This window comes from Schistocerca americana, chromosome 1, assembly GCF_021461395.2.
Source record: "Schistocerca americana isolate TAMUIC-IGC-003095 chromosome 1, iqSchAmer2.1, whole genome shotgun sequence".
NCBI classification, from domain to species: domain Eukaryota; kingdom Metazoa; phylum Arthropoda; class Insecta; order Orthoptera; family Acrididae; genus Schistocerca; species Schistocerca americana.
In genome coordinates this window covers 81700596-81723263 of record NC_060119.1, presented here as the reverse complement: position 1 = coordinate 81723263, position 22668 = coordinate 81700596, and positions in this window count along the sequence as shown.

Genomic DNA, 22668 nt, shown 5'->3' with positions numbered 1-22668 from the left:
CACCATTGCTGGCGCTCCTGTCTTTGATGCAGCGTTAAGGGTAACTGCAGCCATGGTCTTCGAGCTGACAGTCCATGCTGCTGCAAACGTCGTCGAACTGTTCGTGCAGATGGTTGTTGTCTTGCAAATGTGCCCATCTGTTGAGTCAGGGACCGAGACGTGGCTGCACGATCCGTTACAGCCATGCGGATAAGATGCCTGTCATCTCGACTGCTAGTGATACGAGGCCGTTGGGATCCAGCATAGCGGTCCGTATTACCCTCCTGAACCCACCGATTCCATATTCTGCTAACAGTCATAGGATCTCGACCAACGCAAGCAGCAATGTCGCGATACGATAAACCGCAATCGCGATAGGCTACAATCCGACCTTTATCAAAGTCGGAAACGTGATGATACGCATTTGTCCTCCTTACACGAGGTATCACAACAACGTTTCACCAGTCAACGCCGGTCAACTGCTGTTTGTGTATGAGAAATCGGTTGGAAACTTTCCTGATGTCAGCACGCTGTGGGTGTCGCCACCGGCGCCAACCTTGTGTGAATGCTCTGAAAAGATAATCAGTCTGTAACACGTCATCTTCGTGGTTTAGCAATTTTAATGGCCAGTAGCGTATTATTCATTCATAATCATTTAACTTCAGTTTTAATGGGGAGAGAAGTTGAAGCGCTTCTGGCTGCCGGCGTCGGTGAGGTTCCTTGGGTGATCACCCGCACTTGTTCTGGGCACTGTTGGGATATATAATGATTTATACCTCTGTAATTGAAGAAGTGTCATGATCTCTCCATTGCCAAAGGTTTCCGGAATAGTCCCCCATTCGGATCTCCGGGAGGGGACTGCCAAGGGGGAGGTTACCATGAGAAAAAGATTGAATAATCTACGAAAGGATAACGTTCTACGAGTCGGGGCGTGGAATGTCAGAAGCTTGAACGTGGTAGGGAAACTAGAAAATCTGAAAAGGGAAATGCAAAGGATCAATCTAGATATAGTAGGGGTCAGTGAAGTGAAGTGGAAGGAAGACAAGGTCAGATGAGTATCGGGTAATATCAACAGCAGCAGAAAATGGTATAACAGGTGTAGGATTCGTTATGAATAGGAAGGTAGGGCAGAGGGTGTGTTACTGTGAACAGTTCAGTGACTGGGTTGTTCTAATCAGAATCGACAGCAGACCAACACCGACAACGATAGTTCAGGTATACATGCCGACGTCGCAAGCTGAAGATGAACAGATAGAGAAAGTGTATGAGGATATTGAAAGGGTAATGCAGTATGTAAAGGGGGACGAATATGTAATAGTCAGTTGTAGGGGAAGGAGTAGAAGAAAAGGTTACAGGAGAATATGGGCTTGGGACAAGGAATGAAAGAGGAGATAGACTAATTGAGTTCTGTAACAAGTTTCAGCTAGTAATAGCGAATATCCAGTTCAAGAATCCCAAGAGGAGGAGGTATACTTGGAAAAGGCCGGGAGATACGGGAAGATTTCAGTTAGATTACGTCATGGTCAGACAGAGATTCCGAAATCAGATACTGAATTGTAAGGCGTACCCAGGGGCAGATATAGACTCAGACCACAATATAGTAGTGATGAAGAGTAGGCTGAAGTTCAAGACATTAGTCAGGAAGAATCAATACGCAAAGAAGTGGGATACGGAAGTACTAAGGAATGACGAGATACGTTTGAAGTTCTCTAACGCTATAGATACAGCAATAAGGAATAGCGCAGTAGGCAGTACAGTTGAAGAGGAATGGACATCTCTAAAAAGGGCCATCACAGAAGTTGGGAAGGAAAACATAGGTACAAAGAAGGTAGCTGCGAAGAAACCGTGGGTAACAGAAGAAATAATTCAGTTGACTGATGAAAGGAGAAAGTACAAACATGTTCCGGGAAAATCAGGAATACAGAAATACAAGTCGCTGAGGAATGAAATAAATAGGAAGTGCAGGGAAGCTAAGGCGAAATGGCTGCAGGAAAAATGTGAAGACATCGAAAAAGATATGATTGTCGGAATGACAGATTCAGCATACAGGAAAGTCAAAACAACCTTTGGTGACTAAAAGCAACGGTGGTAACATTAAGAGTGCAACGGGAATTCCACTGTTAAATGCAGAGGAGAGAGCAGATAGGTGGAAAGAATACATTGAAAGCCTATATGAGGGTGAAGATTTGTCTGATGCGATAGAAGAAGAAACATGAGTCGATTTAGAAGAGATAGGGGATCCAGTATTAGAATCGGAATTTAAAAGAGCTTTGGAGGACTTACGGTCAAATAAGGCAGAAGGGATAGATAACATTCCATCAGAATTTCTAAAATCATTGGGGGAAGTGGCAACAAAACGACTATTCACGTTGGTGTGTAGAATATATGAGTCTGGCGATATACAATCTGATTTTCGGAAAAGCATCATCCACACAATTCCGAAGACGGCAAGAGCTGACAAGTGCGAGAATTATCGCACAATCAGCTTAACAGCTCATGCAGCGAAGCTGCTTACAAGAATAATATACAGAAGAATGGAAAAGAAAATTGAGAATGCGCTAGGTGACGATCAGTTTGGCTTTAGGATAAGTAAAGGGACGAGAGACGCAATTCTGACGTTACGGCTATTAATGGAATCGAGGCTAAAGAAAAATCAAGACACTATCATAGGATTTGTCGACCTGGAAAAAGCGTTCGACAGTATAAAATGGTGCAAGCTGTTCGAGATTTTGAAGAAAGTAGGGATAAGCTATAGGGGGAGACGGGTCATATACAATATGTACAACAACCAAGAGGGAATAATAAGAGTGGACGATCAAGAACGAAGTGCTCGTATTAAGAAGGGTGTAAGACAAGGCTGTAGCCTTTCGCCCCTACTCTTCAATCTGTAAATCGAGGAAGCAATGACGGAAATAAAAGAAAGGTTCAGGACTGGAATTAAAATACAAGGTGAAAGGATATCAATGATACGATTCGCTGATGACATTGTTATCCTGAGTGAAAGTGAAGAAGAATTAAATGATCTGCTGAACGGAATGAACAGTCTAATGAGTACACAGTATGGTTTGAGAGTAAATCGGAGAAAGACGAAGGTAATGAGAAGTAGTAGAAACGAGAACAGCGAGAAACTTAACATCAGGATTGATGGTCACGAAGTCAATGAAGTTAAGGAATTCTGCTACTTAGGCAGTAAAATAACCAATGACTGACGGAGCAAGGAGGACATCAAAAGCAGACTCGCTATGGCAAAAAAGGCATTTCTGGCCAAGAGAAGTCTACTAATATCAAATACCGGCCTTAATTTGAGGAAGAAATTTCTGAGGGTGTACGTCTGGAGTACAGCATTGTATGGTAGTGAAACATGGACTGTGGGAAAACCGGAACAGAAGAGAATCGAAGCATTTGAGATGTGGTGCTATAGACGAATGTTGAAAATTAGGTGGACTGATAAGGTAAGGAATGAGGAGGTTCTACGCAGAATCGGAGAGGAAAGGAATATGTGGAAAACACTGATAAGGTGAAGGGACAGGATGATAGGACATCTGCTACGACATGAGGGAATGACTTCCATGGTACTAGAGGGAGCTGTAGAGGGCAAAAACTGTAGAGGAAGACAGAGATTGGAATACGTCAAGCAAATAATTGAGGACGTAGGTTGTAAGTGCTACTCTGAGATGAAGAAGTTAGCACAGGAAAGGAATTTGTGGCGGGCCGCTTCAAACCAGTCAGTAGACTGATGAAAAAAAAAAAAAGAAAAAAAAAAAAAACGTCTGTTACCGTACGAGATGGCGCACTGGACTCGCATTTGGGAGGACGACGGTTAAAACCGGCGTCCCGTCATCCTGATTTGGGATTGGGCAAATGCCGGTATGGTTCCTTTGAAAGAGTACGGCCGACTTCCTCCCATGCCCTTCCTTAATCCCATGGGCCCGATGACCTCGCTGTCTGTGCCCCTCCCGCAAATCAACCAACCCACCTCCGTTACACTTTAGACGCCGGCTGCGGTTCTAGGTGCTTCAGTCCGGAACTGCGCGACTGCTACGCTCGCAGGTTCGAATCCTGCCTCGGGCATGGATGTGTGTGATGTCCTTAGGTTAGTTAGGTTTACGTAGTTTCTAGGTCTATGCGACTGATCACCTCAGATGTGCCATAGTGCTTAGAGCCATTTGAACCATTTATACTTTAGACGCCGGCCGCGGTGGTCTCGATGTTCTAGGCGCTCAGTCCGGAACTGCGCGACTGCTACGGTCGCAGGTTCGAATCCTGCCTCGGGCATGGATGTGTGTGATGTCCTTAGGTTAGTTAGCTTTAAGTAGTTCTAAGTTCTAGGGGACTGATGACCACAGATGTTAAGTCCCATAGTGCTCAGAGCCATTTGAACCATACTTTAGACGAACATGGCCAATATACGCCTATATTAGAACACTATTACGCAGACAGATTTTCATGCATACAAGCACCTACAGGTCAGGTCATTTATAATCGTGTTTCGGCAAGACACCCACTGTAAGACATATACAGTTTGTGCCACGTGTCTGAGCACTCTCATAAGGAGACAGAGCCGCCCACCATACTCTGCCGACGCTCCCCCAAATCCTTTTTTCAAATTAACGTTTAAAACTGTGAGGACATAATTATGTTAAACAAGGCTGCGTATTATTCATAAGCCAACTAAAATTAAGTGGAAAATTACGAGGGCGAGTAAGATGACAGTTACTAGTTTCTTAGGCCATTAACAGAAATGAAACATAGCTCGTTATTCCGAGAGATGGAATCACTTGCAATTCAAGAATTTCTCACCTTGCTAACCAAATAAATACATGTACTGGCAGTTCGCGTCGGTTCATACCGAGAAAGCACTAACCATTCGCTTTTTAGAACGCTTGCAGCCCAAAGACAATGTGACGAAGAGTTCCCAACGTAAGAATAAATTGTTATCTTTTCCCGCATATTTCGCAGCTTCTAGAAATTTTTGCACGACAGCGTACATGTTTTATCCAGGCTGAGTTTACTAGTAACATGGGAGCCGCGTAACAGGACTATCAGTTGATAGCGGGATAGAGTTTCACGCTGCCCCACTACTGTAAACAAATTAAAGAAAGTTTTTCAACCATAAAAATACCTTCGGAAAAAATTATAGACACACACACACACACACACACACACACACAAACACACAAACACACACAAACACACACGCATCTAGCATTAGAAATTTTTGCCGGTGCTCGGTTGGCCTACCTAGTAAAAGCGACCGCTGCCGAAAACCAGTAAATCCGATTTCGAATCCCATCTCTGGGAAATTTTTAAATGGCCACGTCAATCACGCTGCAAATGTTCGGTGTCGTAAGCATGACATACCCATGTTGCCGTAAATTCTGAATAGAACCACCACGCTCTCTCTCTTGTAGATAACTAGAAAGTTCGCTCACGTTTCTTCTGTCGGGATAAGCCTTGTATCAAGTTCAGAAAGTCTATTTAGACTACCGGAATAGTAAGTGTCCCCATCGTAAGTGGGAAATAAAACTTTTGATCGGCTAGCTACTTAGGAATTTTTAAAATATGTTATGTCTGGCAAAGTCAAACAAAATTTTAATACAAAATTACAGGTTTTGTATGCACTGATACTGACTAACTCCCAGAAACTTATTACTCTTGTGTTCAATAAGTAGGGAGAAAAAGCCAGCCGGCGTTACTGATTTTTATTTCGACTGGAATTACCAGCAATCAGACATATAATTGACTGGCTTGCCTAGTGGAAGACATATTTTCATATCTGCATCAGGCAGCAACATTGACACAGTATCTGCTTCAGGTATGGCAAACAATCCTCCTGATGATATTCACAGGCTGTTTGCTTCCATGTCACAACTAATGCAAGAGTGTATTCGTGGCCGTGGGGTCACAACTGATGCTGATGTTGACGACGATCATCACTTCCGAATGAAAATGTTTACTCATTTTATAACTATTAAGTGATGAACATCTCCGTAAATTTTGATAGACTGGTGCTTTAAGGTGTAGCACTTTTCCATCGCTGCACCAAGCGCCTAAACCACGTAAGAAATCAATAAACCATTTACCATCAACGGAGAACACATATTAGCCCCAAAACGTATAAAAGCTGAAACCAGAAGAAACTCGCGCAATCCGTCAACGTCAGATTAGAATCGAGCATGTTATTATCTTGCAAAGTCTTCAAATCCCGCAGCCGTGGACGATAAGATGATTAGATAGCACAGACGGCACGGGAAAGTGAAGTAACACAAAAACAGTGCACAAGAAAATAACGGGCAGTACTTGGAGGACAACCCGCCACATTTCGAGATTCATTAGAATGAAACAGCGCCCGGGAGCGAAAGAAAAGAAAATGGAGTGCAAGTTTCAAATGCCAAAGAAAGTTGTACCCAGACCTCCTGACGTTCGATCAGTGAAGCGATTAACAGTATAATGTAATGTCCTCTGATAATTTTTCTCACACTGCGTCATTATTAGCAGTTCGCTAAGTCTTCTTCAATCTGATGTAATCTGCCAACCATGAAGTATTCTTCTTGATGTATACCGCAGCATTGTAACGTGTTATAGATACGCTAGTCATAAAAGCTAACTAGTAGCATGTGGTAATACATACCTGCTTAGGTACTGAAGATAGAATAATCTTCGAATCAGGTACTCCAATATGTATTGTTCTGCTATGGACGTAGAATATGGTCGACATGCTAATTACGCTATCTCAGACATAGTTCACCATAAGAGTTCCTTCGTATACTAGGTCAGTGATACAACTCGTATTGTCAACTGAACGTCAGTGATTTCACCACCTCATCATTGATATCGCCACTGAAATGAGTAAACAAATTTAAAGCCGTTACAATAAATAGTACGAAGAAGTGAAAGGGGTCGTCAATCTTACCAAAAACAACAAAACCTCTGGGGAAGTCGAGATAGTGGCATAAATACTAAAACCAGAAGGATAAAACACACGCAAGCATAAACATACAGTACTCCTGGATTTATGGGCTAGCTATAAACTCCCAGATAACTGGCCCTGAGCCGGTATCCACTAAATTCACAAAAAAAGAAAACAAAACGGACCCCAGTTACTATAGAGGAGTATCGGCCTTTACAGTCACATACAAAACTTTTCCAAAGTCCTCGAAAGACCCGTAACGAGACAGTTGGACAATGAGTTAGGGGAATATCAAGCAAGCTTCAGAGCATAGAGATCGTGTATTGAAAAAATGCTAAACGTGAGGATCATCTTCCAACACTGGAAGAATCGAGCCAGACGGTGGGTAGCTACCTGCGTGCACCTCCAAATGGAGTTCATTCTCTTTGGGATACTGAAAGAACTAAGGTTCAACAAAAAACTCAGTAGGTTGATGCAGGCCACCAGATTCAACACCAAATTCAAGAATCGAGAACAACTCTCAGAGTGTTTCACAATCTATACGGGTGTGAGGCAAGAAGACGGCATTTCACGTACATCTGTTGTTTAATTGTGCCCTAGAAAATGTTGTCAGAGAATGGATCAGCTCTCTGCCAAAGAACACCGGATTAAGTATGGGGAACAAAGCAGACAGCATGAGGAACCCTGTCTGTCTTTTGGTGGTAACCTTACCTGACTGGCATACAACATGCAAGGGTCTTCTATGCAGTTCCAAGCTCTGTGTTTAAAAGCTCACAAACCAGGCATACTGATCAACATCGGAAAGTTCGAATTCATTTTCAACATTAAATACCCACCTAGAACAATGAATGTCAGCATTTAGAGAGAGCCAAAACCGTCAAATAACTTGGAGAATGGGTCTCAGATGATCTCAGTGAAATAGTAGCTCTTGAACAAAGGAGAATAAAACTAGATAGGGCGTACTATCGTTGCGGGAAAATGTACGCCTCGAAACACCTGTTAATGAGTATCAACTGAGGCACTGTAACAGTCAGATTGTTAGTTCTCCACGAAGCAAAGTACCTACCCTTAGGAGATCCCAATATGAGTCATCAAATTACAAGAGAGGAAATTTTTGCGGAAGATAGTCGGACAAAGAGTCCTACCAAACGGGAGATGACGGTACAAACCTAATCATAATCTCTACCAACACCAAGAAAACTTCACCGATGCCATCAGAAGAAGACAATTACCTTTCTATGGCTACCTGTAAAGAATGGTCCTCTATAGACTATCGTATAAGACCTGCAAAGTAGTCAACAAGCGTAAAACCACTGGCCCTGTGGATCAAGCAAATAGAGAAAGACCATGCAGAATTTCATATTAGGCAAGACATAATTACTAACGGGGGCGACAGCTACTTAGCTATTGAAAACAGACTCTCACTAACAAATCTTACAGAAGTTAATCATCTTGAGACCAGAAAATGGTCCGAGAAAGCAAGGTCGAAACGGTACAGAGCTAGCAGAAAAGCTCAAGGTACTAACAAGAAAATAGCCACTAAACCTCACCCAGAACACCAGAAGTGGTAGACGGCAAAGCACAGCAAAAACACAAGCATCGTGATCCACACGTGGCCCAAATGAGTTAAAAAACTAGATTTGGAACAGCATGCATCCATAGTTACAAAAATATGCGTCTCCGAGTTGTCTGTTTGTTCAAAAAGGGTAATAGAAGCGAATGTCCAATACTCAAAAATCTTGAACAGAACAACAGTTCTAACTGAAGTATTTCTCCCAGAAAATCAAAAGTGTGTTCAGTGATGGACGATGGTGTAGCGACAATATTTTTAACAATATCTTCACAATAAAACGACTCATAGGAAAAAGAATATTGGATCTAGAAATCGGCACTGTACTTATAGATTTCAAGAGAGCTTTTGATCAAGTTGATTGAAATAAGTTATTGGCAGTAATGAGTGACAGTGCCTATCTACAACACCCCGTAAGAGCAATCAAAGGCTTGTATCGTGAAACAAAAATTGTAATAAATACAGAGTAAAAATGGCAAGGAAGCTAAAAATAAATAAGGAAGTGAAACAAGAGCTCTCTCTTTCACCCACGTTTCTTAAAGTTTGTATAGATGTTGCCTTATGAACTGCAATCAGAAATTTATCCAGGAGACAAAATGAATACTCTATTCAAGTGCACTATCGCTTATAAATTATAAACTAATAATAAAAGAACTCAAGCTGACCACCAGTTAAGTCAAGTGTGTATATATTAAAATCTAAAAATCTCATTACAGAAGATGAAAGCTATACCCCGTACGGTCGAAGATAATAATTAACAACGAAATATTTGAACAGATTTCGCATTTTAGATATCTAGGTTGTTACTATATTGTGATTATGATAATGATATTTCAAGCAATATGTGGAACAACAAACAGAAAATTTATGTGCAAAACCGAAACAGATACATAAAAATCAATTTTAATAAACCAATGGTGATACCATTGCTGTTGGATGCAAGCAACAGTTGGATGATTGAAAAGAAATGCGACAAATACGTTTGTGTTCTTTGAAAGAGATGTGCCATTCTACCCAAGAAAATCCTGGACAATCTGAAAGAAAGGAGCGTTGAGACACAATTGTACTCTGCCCAGCATTAAAGTCTGATGTTAGTTGCGCCCTAGTTCGCTGGTTGTTATGTTTCACCAGTGTGACCAGCCTACGACGTCCAACATCTGTCATGACGGGTGGCCGCCCTACCCCACGACGCCTGGACGTTGTTTCACCTTGGTTTGTCCACGCGTTGAAGGCACTCACCGGAGCACTTCTCGGACACCAGACAAGTCGTGCGCTTCCGAAACGCTCGTACCGAGCCTCCAGGCCATCACAATCTGCCCTCGGTCAAACTCAGATAGATCGAGCACTTTCTCCATTCTACACACGGACCACATGCTCACTTACACTACGGGCACTGTGCGCGTGTCTTACTACCAGTTATTCCTCGCCAGGTGACGCTGCTATCGCCTGGAGGGGTTTATATCGATAGTAGGTCGGTGTTTATAACGTTATGCCTGATCAGCTTAAATTTCTAGCATAATTTATTTGTATGGGGTTAGTTTGTGCTTAGTTAAATCAATGATGCTGACGTCAGGCTACAAGCCAATTGAAACATGCATACAGTCCTTAAAAAGATGTTAGGAATGTGATACGGAAATGTGGATTATCGAAGAACATTAATGTCTGTAGGTGCATGTGTTGAGCATATGCAGGTAAACACAAACGGCATGACGCAGTCTTCATACATTATATTTGGGTATGACTTCCTGTTGCTATTCAAGAATTCGTCTGTGACTTAGCATTGCAAACTATTTCTACTTTTACCCAACACCTTATTCCTTTATACACACATCAAAAGAGGTTTGCATCACTTCGCTTCCGAGAGTTCCGGAACCTGTACAGAAAATTGGAATAGAGATCAACATAAACATCATTTCCACTCTTTTTATTGCTCATGAAAAACACACATTGCATGTTGTACCACCATACAGTGAGACCTTCAGAGGTGGTAGTCTCGATTATTGTACACACCGGTACCTCTAATACCCAGTAGCACGTCCTCTTGCATTGATGCATGCCTGTATTCGTCGTGGCATACTATCCACAAGTTCAGCAAGGCACTGTTGTCTGGATTGTTCCACTCCTCAATGGCGATTCGGCGTAGAGCCCTCAGAGTGGTTGGTGGGTCACGTCGTCCATATACAGCACTTTTCAAACTATCCCAGTCATGTTAGATAGCGTTCATGTCTGGAGAACATGATGGCCACTCTAGTCGAGCGACGTCGTTATCCTGAAGCACGTCATTCACAAGATGTGCACGATGGGGGCGCACGTTGTCGTCCACGAAGACGAATGTCTCACCAACATGCTGCCGATATGGCCGCACTATCTGTCAGAGGATTGCGTTCACGTATCGTACAGCCGTTACAGCGCCTTCCATGACCACTAGCAGCATACGTCGGCCCACATAATGCCACTCCAAAACAGCAGGGAACCTCCACCTCGGTGCACTCGCTGGACAGTGTGTCTAAGGCGTTCAGCCTGATCCGGTTGCCTCCAAACACGTCTCCGACGACTGTCTGAAGGCATATGCGTCACTCATCGGTGAAGAGAACGTGATGCCAATCCTGAGCGGTCCATTCGGCATGTTGTTGGCCCATCCGCACCGCACTGCATGGTGTCGTGGTTGCAAAGATAGCCATCCTCCTGGACGTCGGGAGTGAAGTTGCGCATCATGCAGTCGTAACATGAAGTCCTGTGGCTGCACGAAAAGCATTATTCAGCATGGTTGCGTTACTGTCAACGTTCCTCCCAGCCATAATCCGTAGGTAGCGGTCATCCACTGCAGTAGTAGCCCTTGGGCGGCCTGAGCGAGGCATTTCATCGACGGTTCCTGTCTCTCTGTATCTCCTCCATGTCCGAACAATATCGCTTTGTTTCATTCCGAGACGCCTGGTCACTTCCCTAGTTGAGAACCCTTCCTTGCACAAAGTAACAATGCGGACGCGATCGAAGCGCGGTATTGACCGTCTAGGCATGGTTGATCTACAGGCAACACGAGCCGTGTACCTCCTTCCTGGTGGAATGACTGGAACTGATCAGCTGTCGGACCCCCTCCGTCTAATAGGCGTTGCTCATGCATGTGAACATCTTTGGGTGGATTTAGTGACATCTCTGAACAGTTAAAGGTACTGTGTCTGTGATACAATATCCACAGTCAACGTCTGTCTTCAGGAGTTCTGGGAACCGGGGGATGCAAAACTTTTTTTGATGTGTGTATTTTAGCTCTGTTCTACGACCTTCACTGGTTGAAAAATGGTTCCAATGGCTCTAAGCACTATGGGACATAATATCTGAGATCATCAGTCCCCTAGACGTAGAACTACATAAAGGTAACTAACCTAAGGACATCACACACATCCATGCCCGAGGTAGGATTACAACCTGCGACCGTAGCAGCAGCGCGGTTCCGGACTGAAGCGCCTAGAAACGCTTGGCCACAGCGGCCGGCCCACTGATTGAAAATTGGCAGATGATGTACATACGTGATTCCTACATACTCGTATAATTCTTTCCTAGATGAAGTGTTGTAGATAAAACATGAGATCAAAGAAGAGCAGCAGAAACCGTCACACGTTTGTTTGAGGGAGAGCATCAGTGAGCTGGTGAAGAAACTGAACTAGCACATAATGGCAGAAGGATGAAAACTATCCCTTGAAACCTACTTGTAACCAGCTTTAAGTGAGAAACCTAGAAGTATGTTGCAACCCTGCAGATCGCTGCCGTAGGAATTGCGAAGACAAGATTAGATTAACTACAGCTCTCCCAGAGGCAATTAAGTAATCATTCTTCCCGCGTTCCATACGTGAATGGAACGGTAAGAAGCCATAATAACTGATACAGTGGGAAATGCCTTCTGCCATTCACTTCACATTGCTTTGCGGAGTATAGACATAGATGTGGACCACTGCCTTATTCTATCGTTGGATTGTTTAACTGAAAAACATCTGAGACAGTTATGTCTCTTCGCTTACTGAATGTCCTACGTATTTGTTGCGCCTATAACATTAGTACAGCTAAAAATCGCCATTGATAAGAAAACTGTGATGTTTGGTGCAGTTTGCATCAGTGCTTGATCGTATGTAATTCCTTAGATACAGTAGTTCCATCAATGATGAACTATCTCGCAGTTGACTGCTATTGGCTACAATATTGATCTATGGTTATAACAGAGGGAAGTGTTCTGTAGTGGAGGCAGGCCCTTCGCATCGTATCGTTCACGCGTAAACTACGCTTCAGATAAGGGATCAGTCTGTAAAATGTGCAAAATATTTATTTGTGAATGGAAATGAAAAGATCAGTTGTGAATCTTTAATTTAGACTTAACCTGAACCCATTCTGAACCATAAACTCAAACTTTAAAATCATGGAAGAACGTTTAGTGTCTCCAAAAAGAGTTCCTCATGCCAAGCAAAATGCCACATTGGCCTTGGGAAGATAGCAGTACTGGCATTATCTGAATAAGCTGAGACGTGTTTCGTAACGGGCGCTCTAGTGGTGCTGTGTACGTGCCACTATCTTATCGCTCTACAATAAGTTCGAGAGCCAGTGAGGAAACTCCAGGAGAATTCTATTGGCTGTTCATGGGTGGGCCCGGCTTGCTTTCCATGGCTTATCTACGCAGGTGTGTTGCTGTCGAGTCTCGTCACATTTCGCAACAAGCCTGCTCAGCAACTGAAATTAATTGCTTTCTCGTGCCTACAATATTTTCGAGTCATCCTACTTAATATTTACTGGGCTTTGATGACAGACTTGCGTGACACCAGTCAGCAAGGGTTCGCCCTACTGAACGTTGATGCTGTTTTTCATGTACCGTAGTACACTTGAAAATGGGTGCAGAACCCAACTGGTTACTAGTGTATCTAGAAGAAAATAAAACAACACACAACTGGCGAAAGAATTATCTCTTACCTGATTTTATACTAATAATCCTGTACTCATCTGACCAATAGAAGAGTTTTCCAGCTACCGCACCTCACCAATTTCCACTATATTTAACTTCAAACTAATCGTTCCCCTTCTTAAATTGTCTAGCCTTCCTACCCAGTTAAGTGCTGTAATAACCCACACAGCGACTCGTAGAACACGAGTCTTGTTTTGCCTGGCGAAAACGTCTTCCTTGGTGCTGTGGGTGGGACACAGCACCCGCTCTCGTGAGGACGACGTTTCAAATCCACGTCCAGTTTTAGGCCTGCTGTGATTTCCGTGAGCCGCTTGAGACAAATATCGTGATGATTCCTTCGAAAAGGGCACTGCCGATTTCCTTTCCTATCCCTCCCAAACCTGAACATGTCCTCCAATTACTTTGTTGTCAAAAAATGGTTCAAATGACTAAGCACTATGAGACTTAACATCTGAGGTCATCAGTCCCATAGACTTAGAACTACTTAAACCTAAATAACCTAAGGACATCACCCACATCCATGCCCGAAGCAGGATTCGATCCTGCGACCGTAGCAACCGCGCGGTTCCGGACTGAAGCGCCTAGAACCGCTCGACCACAGCGGCCGGCTTTACTTTGTTGTCGACGGAACGTTCAACCCTAATCTTCCTTCCTTCCTTTAGCAACCTCCTGGCAGTCTGCACCTGGAAATCCGAGCAGGGGACTATTTTAACTCCGAAGTACAGAGTCCGCCAGAAAGATGTATACGTACTTTAAGGAACGGAAAGTATTACGTATGTGTTTATTTTACATTTAATAATTGATCACACACGTTGTACAACCTTCAGTTCAGCACATGGCTACTTTAAATGTTCAAAATGTTCACCGTTGACGGCTATACACATAAGAGAACGACGAGCGATCGCCGCAACTACGTCAGTCAATGTTGCAGTGGAGGTCGCTGCACATGTCGCAGTAATTTCCTGGCGAAGATCCTCCAGCGTGCGCGGCATGCGTCGATAGACGTTATATTTCACAGTTCCCCACAAGTAACAGTCCATAGGTGTTACATCTGCCGACCGTGGAGGGAACTCAATGAGCCCTCTTCGTCCATTCCAATGCCCCAGAAAACTGTCATCCAGGAAAGCCCGTACGGCTAGGTGGTAGTTTGGTGGCGCCCCGTCCTGTTGGTAGAAGACCTCTTCACCAGCTCTATAAAGCGCACGTATACCTGGCAAAACTGATGTACCTAACATTTCCAGGTACACTTTTCCAGTGACAGTAACTAAGCCCCTAGATGATAGTCCACACCACACATGAACCCTCGGTAGACTGACCGTTTTATCCCCACAAACATGCGCATTTTCCGGTGCCCAGTACACACTGTTATGCCGATTCACGGTTACATCAAGTTTAAATCATGCCTCGTCACTCCATACTACCTTCGTCACACATTGTTCGTCGTCAGTTACTATTTGCTAATACCATTCACAAAATTGCATCCGGTGATCAAGATCGTCATCATTAGTCGCGTGCAGTAATCGTGGAATGTAAACTTTCCACTTCGCACCCTCAGAATTCTTCGTTCACTTGTACTGCTAACCCCCACTTCATATGCACATTATGTAGCAGACTTCTGTGGAGGATTAACAAATGTTTCCAAAACAAGAGCCGTCTTCCTGATCTTTCTTTGTGAATATCACAAATCGTTCCATGCAATTCAAACTTGTCAATGATGCGTTTAATTGTTAGGCAGGTTGGCGGTTCTGTTTCAAACTCCCGCCTCCACTGACGTTGTACTTCAACGGCATTATCAAATTTGAAAAATCGCTTCACAATACATTTTAGTTGCTCGAATGTCAATCATGCTCCAACCATCTTGTTTCCTCAATACCGAGATGAAAGTACTAACAACAGTTGAGCCAAAGACCATGCTACAACACATTCGGAACTCAAATCGAACGACAATATCGATATCTAGAGAGCCTAACAAAGAGTGTATACATTTTTCTGGCGACTCTGTATTTTACCCAAGGTGATGCCATCGACATTAAGCCATACAGCAATGTTGTATCCCTCAGGAAAAATCACGGCTGTAATTTCCTCTCGCATTCAACCGTTCACAGTACTAACATAGCAACTTTTGGTTAATGTTGCAAAGCCAGACAGTCAATCATCCAGACTGTTGCACCTGCAACTGCTGAAAAGGCTGCTGCCCCTCTTCAGGAGCCACGGGTTAGCCTGAGCTCTCCATAGACAGCTCCCCGCTGTGGCTGCAGCAATGGTTCGGCTCTAGTCTATGTACCTTGGGTACTGCTATCCGTATCGTGGAGGCATGCAAGACACACCTCCCGGCGAGATCGAATGTTAGAGGGGAGTTCCGAAGAATCTGGTATCAGGTACCTGTCACGAGAGCAGGGGTCTTCAAAAAGAACTAACAGTGCCCACTGAAAAGCAACACGAAAGTACGCACTGGGCTCAACAAACACGCTCAACAAAGACAACAATGCCACATAGGTAGCAAAGACACATTGCCCACTAAAGACGTCGAAGCCGCTTGTTCAACATGCATTGAAAGGTAACTAAAGAGCTGTGCAAACGGCATGACTCTGAACGCCTAGAGGCCGTCTGGTGTTATGAAGGCAGTCCTTTCACCGTCAGGCTAGTCCATCTTAATCTATTACCTGCATACACGTAGCGGAAAAATACTTTAGTCGGCCGTGTCGAATTCGTGGGCATAAGCATACGTAATTCTTGATGATTTTCCTTAGCTGCTGGTAATCTATGCAGGAACGCTATTTGGCATCATTCTTCATCACAATCACAGCAAGAGAGGACCATAGACGCTGACAGCTGAATGATGTCTCAGAGCATCTTCTCCACCTTCTTCTGAATTTTGCATAGTTCAACCTGGACACACGGTAGGAGTGATGACTAACGGTGTGGTCTACCTTGTCCACAATCTTGAATGGGCCGAAAACTGTTGATGACCAGTATTCTTTGATGTTGTTCCTCAATCAAGCTGAGACCTGTTGGCACCCGCATAGTAAATTACTGGCCTTAAAATTGCTACACCACGAAGATGACGTGCTACAGACGCGAAATTCAACCGACAGGAAGAAGATGCTGTGATATGCAATTGATTAGCTTTTCAGAGCATTCACACAAGTTTGGCGCCGGTGGAGACGCCTACAACGTGCTGACATGAGGAAAGTTTCCAGCCGATTTCTCATACCAAACAGCACTTGACCGGCGTTGCCTGGTGAAACGTTGTTGTGATGCCTCGTGTAAGGAGGAGAAATGCATACCATCACGTTTCCGACTTTGATAAAGGTCGGATTGTAGCCTATCGCGATTGCGGTCTATCGTATCGCGACATTGCTGCTCGCGTTGGTCGAGATCCAATGACTGTTAGCAGAATATGGAATCGGTGGGTTCAGAAGGGTAATGCGGAACTCCGTGCTGGAAACAACGGCCTCGTCTCACTAGAAGTCGAAATGACAGGCATCTTAACCGCATGGCTGTAACGGATCGTGCAGCCACATATTGATCCCTAAGTCAACTGATGGGGACGTTTGCAAGACAACAACCATCTGCACGAACAGTTCGACGACGTTTGCAGCGGCATGGACTATCAACTCGGAGACCATGGCTGCGATTACCCTTGACGCTGCATCACAGACAGGAGCGCCTGCGATGGTGTACTCAACGACGAACCTGGGTGCACGAATGGCAAAACGTCATTTTTTCGGATGAATCTAGGTTCTGTTTACAGCATCATGATGGTCGCATCCGTGTTTGGCGACATCGCGGTGAACGCACATTGGAAGCGTGTATTCGTCATCGCCATACTGGCATATCACCCGGCGTGATGGTATGGGGTGCCATTCGTTGCATGTCTCGATCACCACTTGTTCGCACTGACGGCTCTTTGAACAGTTGACGTTGCATTTCAGATGTGTTACGACCCGTGGCTCTACCCTTCATTCGATCCCTGCGAAACCCTACATTTCACCAGTTAATGCACGACAGCATGTTGTAGATCCTTTACAGAAAATGTTCAACTGCTGCCCTGGCCAGCACATTCTCCAGATCTCTCACCAATTGAAAACGTCTGGTCAATGGTGGCCGAGCAACTGGCTCGTCACAATACGCCAGTCACTACTCTTGATGAACTGTGGTATCGTGTTGAAGCTGCGTGGGCAGCTGTACCTGTACACGCCATCCAAGTTCTGTTTGACTCAATGCCCAGGCGTATCAAGGCCGTTATTACGGCCAGAGGTGGTTGTTCTGGGTACTGATTTCTCAGGATCTATGCACCCAAATTGCGTGAAAATGTAATCACATGTCAGTTCTAGTATAACATATTTGTCCAATGAATACTCGTTAATCATATTCATTTGTTCTTCGTGCAGCAATTTTAATGGCCAGTAGTGTAGATTCCACTTGTGAATAGTCGGCAATGCTAGCGTAGCATGAGTCTCTGAAAAATAGCAACTAGCGGAACTTCCTGGAGTGTCTCTGCTATGTACGAGGGCGTTCGATGAGTAATGCAAACACATTTTTTTCTTGGCCAATTGCGGTTGGATAAACTGGGGAGTTTGTTGTGGGAACATCGTGGAATATCCATTCCCTGTAGTTTCATGAAGCTCCGATAAGTGGCGGTGCTATACGTTGCCTTCAAAATGGCGTCTGTAACGGAAGTGCATTCCAAGCAGAGAGCTGTCGTCGAGCTTCTTATGGTGGAAAATCAGACCATCACAATATTCATAGGTGCTTGCAGAATGGTCACCGTGACCTGACAGTGAACAAGAGGACGGTGAGTCGTTGTGCGAAGTGTCTGTCATCAATGCAACAAGATCGGGCAAACCTGTAGGATCTCTTACTTGTTTGTCGGCTGCACGTATCTGTGACTACGGCAATGCTGGAACGTGTGGACACTCTCATTCGAGGTGATCGACGGATCCCAATCAAACACCTCGGTGCGCAACTGGAGTTCTCTGTTGGCAGCGCTGACACGCTCGTCCACCAGTTGGAGTACTCAAAAGTGTCTGCCCACTGGGTTCCTCACCACTTAACAGATGACCATAAAGAGTGACGAAGGAGTGTCAATGGAGAATTGCTTCCGCGTTACGTGTTCAAAGCCGCAGCTGGTGAAGTTATGATGACAGTCTTCTGGGACTCTGAAGGGGCTATTCTGTTTGATGTCCTCCTTCATGGCCCAACGATCAAATCTGGAGTCTATTGTACCACCTTCAGGAAATTTGGAGAAACGACTTCAGCTTGTTCGCTGTCACAAAAATGCGAACGAACTTTTTCTCCATGACAACGCATAGCCAGAACAGTCTGCACACCTGACTGGAGCTCAGAAAACTTCACTGGACTGTTCTTTCTCATCCACACTACAGCCTGCATGTTGCACCTTCTGAACTCCACCTGCCTGGCCAAAGGAAGGCTGCACTACGCAGGAAACATTACGTGGATGATGGGGAGGTCTTTGATGAAACAAGAGGTTGGCTCTGACGTCGACCAGTAGAGTGGTACCATGTGGACATACAGGATCTCGCAGTAAATTGGCGTGAGGCCACCGCATTGAACGGAGATTATTTTGAAAATTGAGGTTTTGAAGCCAAATTAGTGGGAGATAATATGCTATATGGGAATCGTGATAAAAATCTAGCTGCTTTCTGAAACAAAATGTGTTGCTTTACATACTGAACGCCCCTCGTACAACCCTTGGTGATGAGTTCCGGCGGTCCACAGCAATTGATGACCCGGAGCAGAATTATAATTTCCTTTGTGTTGCCGAGTATCTTTTTGCACTCAGCTAGAGCGTAGAAGGTAAACTGTAACGGGTGTGGGTTTGATTTGGTGGAGGGTGGTGAGTTGCGGTGATTTATTCATTTATCAAGTAAGGACCTTTGGAAAATTTTGCAAGAGGATAAAAAAGCAAAAAAAAAAGAAAAAGGTGGAAATTTGTAACCACAAATTTCGCTGAAGTTTGTTGCTGACTTAGATAATTAAGATATATAAGATACGTAAAGCTTCGTTGCCGTGGTCTAGGGGTAGCGTCTTTGGTTCATAATCAAAACGTCTTCGGTCCCGAGTTCGATCCCCGCCACTGCCTAAATTTTGATAAATAATCAGCATTGGCGGCCGAAGACTTCCGGCATAAGAAGTCAGCCTCATTCTGCCAACGGCCTTGTCAAAGAGGGCGGGGGAGCGGATAGAGGTTCAGGGCACTCTCTTGTCCTAGGGGTGGGAAATTGCCCCTAAAGGCGGAAGAATCAGCAATGATCAACGACATGAGGATGCAGAAGGCAGTGGAAACCACTACATTAAAGACACGTAACGTGTATCTACAGGACATGTGGCCTGTATTTGAAGAAGTGTCATGATGATCTCTCCATTGGCAAAAGATTCCGGAATAGTCCCCCATTCGGATCTCCGGGAGGGGACTGCCAAGGGTTTTGGTTTTGTTTTGGTTTTAGGGCGCAAAACTTCTATGGTCATTAGCGCCCGGTCCATGACATAGGAAACAGTAAAAATCCGAAAATGGAAACCAGCAGCAATGGGAACGAAAGTCATAAAATTGGAGAAACTAAAAGCAGAAGGAAGGCTTAAAAATCCACTACAGAAAGGGATTGGTTGTCCCTAAAAAAGCTTCAAATGACTGACGTCATTTCGCTGGCACTAATAAACTTGAGAACGCGGTCGGCTGAGCGCGTGTCATCTGCTAAAATCGACGATATATCAGGCGATAGCTGTAGACGGGAGCGTAACGGATTAAAATAGGGGCACTCACTCAAAAGGTGTCTTACCGTCCACAGCTGAGAGCAGTGGGGACAGAGTGGGGGAGGATCGCAGCTTAAAAGATGTCGATGGCTAAAAAGACAGTGCCCTATCTGGAGTCTAGTTAAAATTACCTCCTCCCGACGACGCGTTCGGGAGGAAGAGGTCCAAGCACGAGGAAGAGCTTTCACGTCCAGCAATTTATTATGGGGAAGTGTCGACCAATGTGCGTGCCATAAATGAACAACACGACGACATAAAACGCTCCGTAGATCGGCGAAGGGAATCGATTGAATAGCTGGCCGAAGAAGAGAGACTGCAGCCTTCGCTGCAATATCGGCCGCCTCATTTCCACAGATACCAACGTGTCCCGGAACGCCACCGAGACGCCCCCCAGGTGGAGCAAGCGCAGACAGTCCTGAATCCGGTGGACCAGAGAGTGCACAGGATAAAGAGCTTGGAGACTGAGGAGAGAGCTGAGAGAATCTTAGCAGATAACGTATTGTATCCGCTGATGGCGGCGGATGTAGTGGACAGCCAGGAGTACAGCGTAAAGCTCCGCAGTATAAACCGAACACTGGTCGGGAAGCCGAAAGTGATTTGGTGTGTCGCCAACAATATAGGCACTCCCTACACCTAACGATGTTTTCGAGCCGTCGGTGTAAGTAAATGTGGCGTCCGTCATTTGTGCACATAGAGCAGCAAATGCCCGACGATAAACAAGTGAAGGGGTACCATCCTTGGGAAATCGACAAAGGTCACGGAGCAGGCAGATCCGGGGACGGAGCCAAGGCGGTGCTGTACCCCAAGTTGTCAAGAAGGAAAGCGGAAGGAAAGAGAATGGAGCAGTTGACAGAAGCGGACTCCCGGTGGTAGTAGGGAGGAGGAGCGGCCTGCATACCCTACATCAAAGGAGGCGTCGAAAAAATGTCATTGGCTGGATTAGCAGGCATGGAAGGCAGATGGCTAGCATAACGACTCAGCGGAGGTTCAGCAGTCTCAGCATAAAGGCGTTCCACAGGGCTGGTGTAAAACGCTCCAGACACTAAACGTAATCCACGGTGGTGGATAGAGTCAAGACGCCGAAGAATAGACGGCCAAGCAGAGGAGTAGACTATGCTTCCATAGTCCAATTTCAAGCACACTAAAGCGCGATAGAGGCGGAGAAGGACCACTCGGTCCGCTCCCCAAGAGGTGCCATTCAGGACACGGAGGGTGTTAAGGGAACGCAGACAGCGAGCCGAAAGACAGGAAACGTGGGAGGACCAGCACAGTTTTCTGTCAAACGTAAGACCCAAGAATTTAGCGACGTCGGAAAACGGAAGGTTGACAGGACCTAGATGTAAGGAGGGCGGAAGAAACTCCTTACGTCGCCAAAAATTAACACAAACGGTCTTACTGGGTGAGAAACGGAAGCCGGTTTCGATGCTCCACGAGTGGAGGCGATCGAGACATCCTTGAAGACGTCGTTCAAGAAGGCTGGTCCGTTGAGAGCTGTAGTAGATCGCAAAATCGTGCACAAAGAGGGAGCCCGAGACATCAGGAAGGAGACAATCCATAATTGGATTAATGGCGATGGCAAACAGTACAGCACTCAGCACGGAGCACTGGGGTACCCCGTTTTCTTGGGAGAAAGTACGGGAGAGTAGTGTTCACCCGCACCCTAAATGTGCGCTCTGCCATAAATTCGCGAAGAAAAAGGGCAGCCGGCCTCGAAAGCCCCAAGAGAACAGTGTGCGGAGGATGCCTGTCCTCCAACAGGTATCGTATGCTCTCTCCAGATCAAAAAATATTGCTACCGTTTGGCGTTTCCGGAGGAAATTGTTCATGATATAAGTGGAGAGAGCAACAAGATGGTCAACGGCAGAACGATGCTGTCGGAATCCGCATTGGGCTGGTGTTAAAAGACTGCGGGATTCCAGCCACCAAGCTAAACGGTAATTCACCATACGCTCCAAAACCTTACAGACACTACTCGTGAGAGAAATGGGGCGATAGCTAGAGGGGAGATGTTTGTCCTTTCCAGGTTTCGGAACGGGAACGACAATAGCTTCCCGCCATCGCCTGGGAAAGGTACTGTCGGTCCAAATTCGATTATAAAGGCGAAGGAGGTAACGCAGGCTATGGGTTGATAAATGCAGCAACATTTGGACATGGATACCATCCGGTCCTGGGGCGGAGGAGCGAGAAGAAGAGAGTGCATGTTGGAGTTCGCGCATGGAGAAAACAGTATTGTAGCTTTCGCGATTTTGAGAGGAGAAAGCAAGAGGTCGCACTTCCGCTGCACGTTTCTTCGGGAGAAACACTGGCGGGTAATTTGAAGAGCTCGAAATCTCAGCAAAGTGCTGACCCAACGAGTTAGAAATTGCGACGGGGTCCACTAATGTATCATGCGCGACAGGGAGCCCAGAGACCGGGGAGAAACTAGGCGCGCCTGAGAACCGTCGAAGCCGACTCCAAACTTCCGAGGAAGGAGTGAAGGTGTTAAATGAGCTA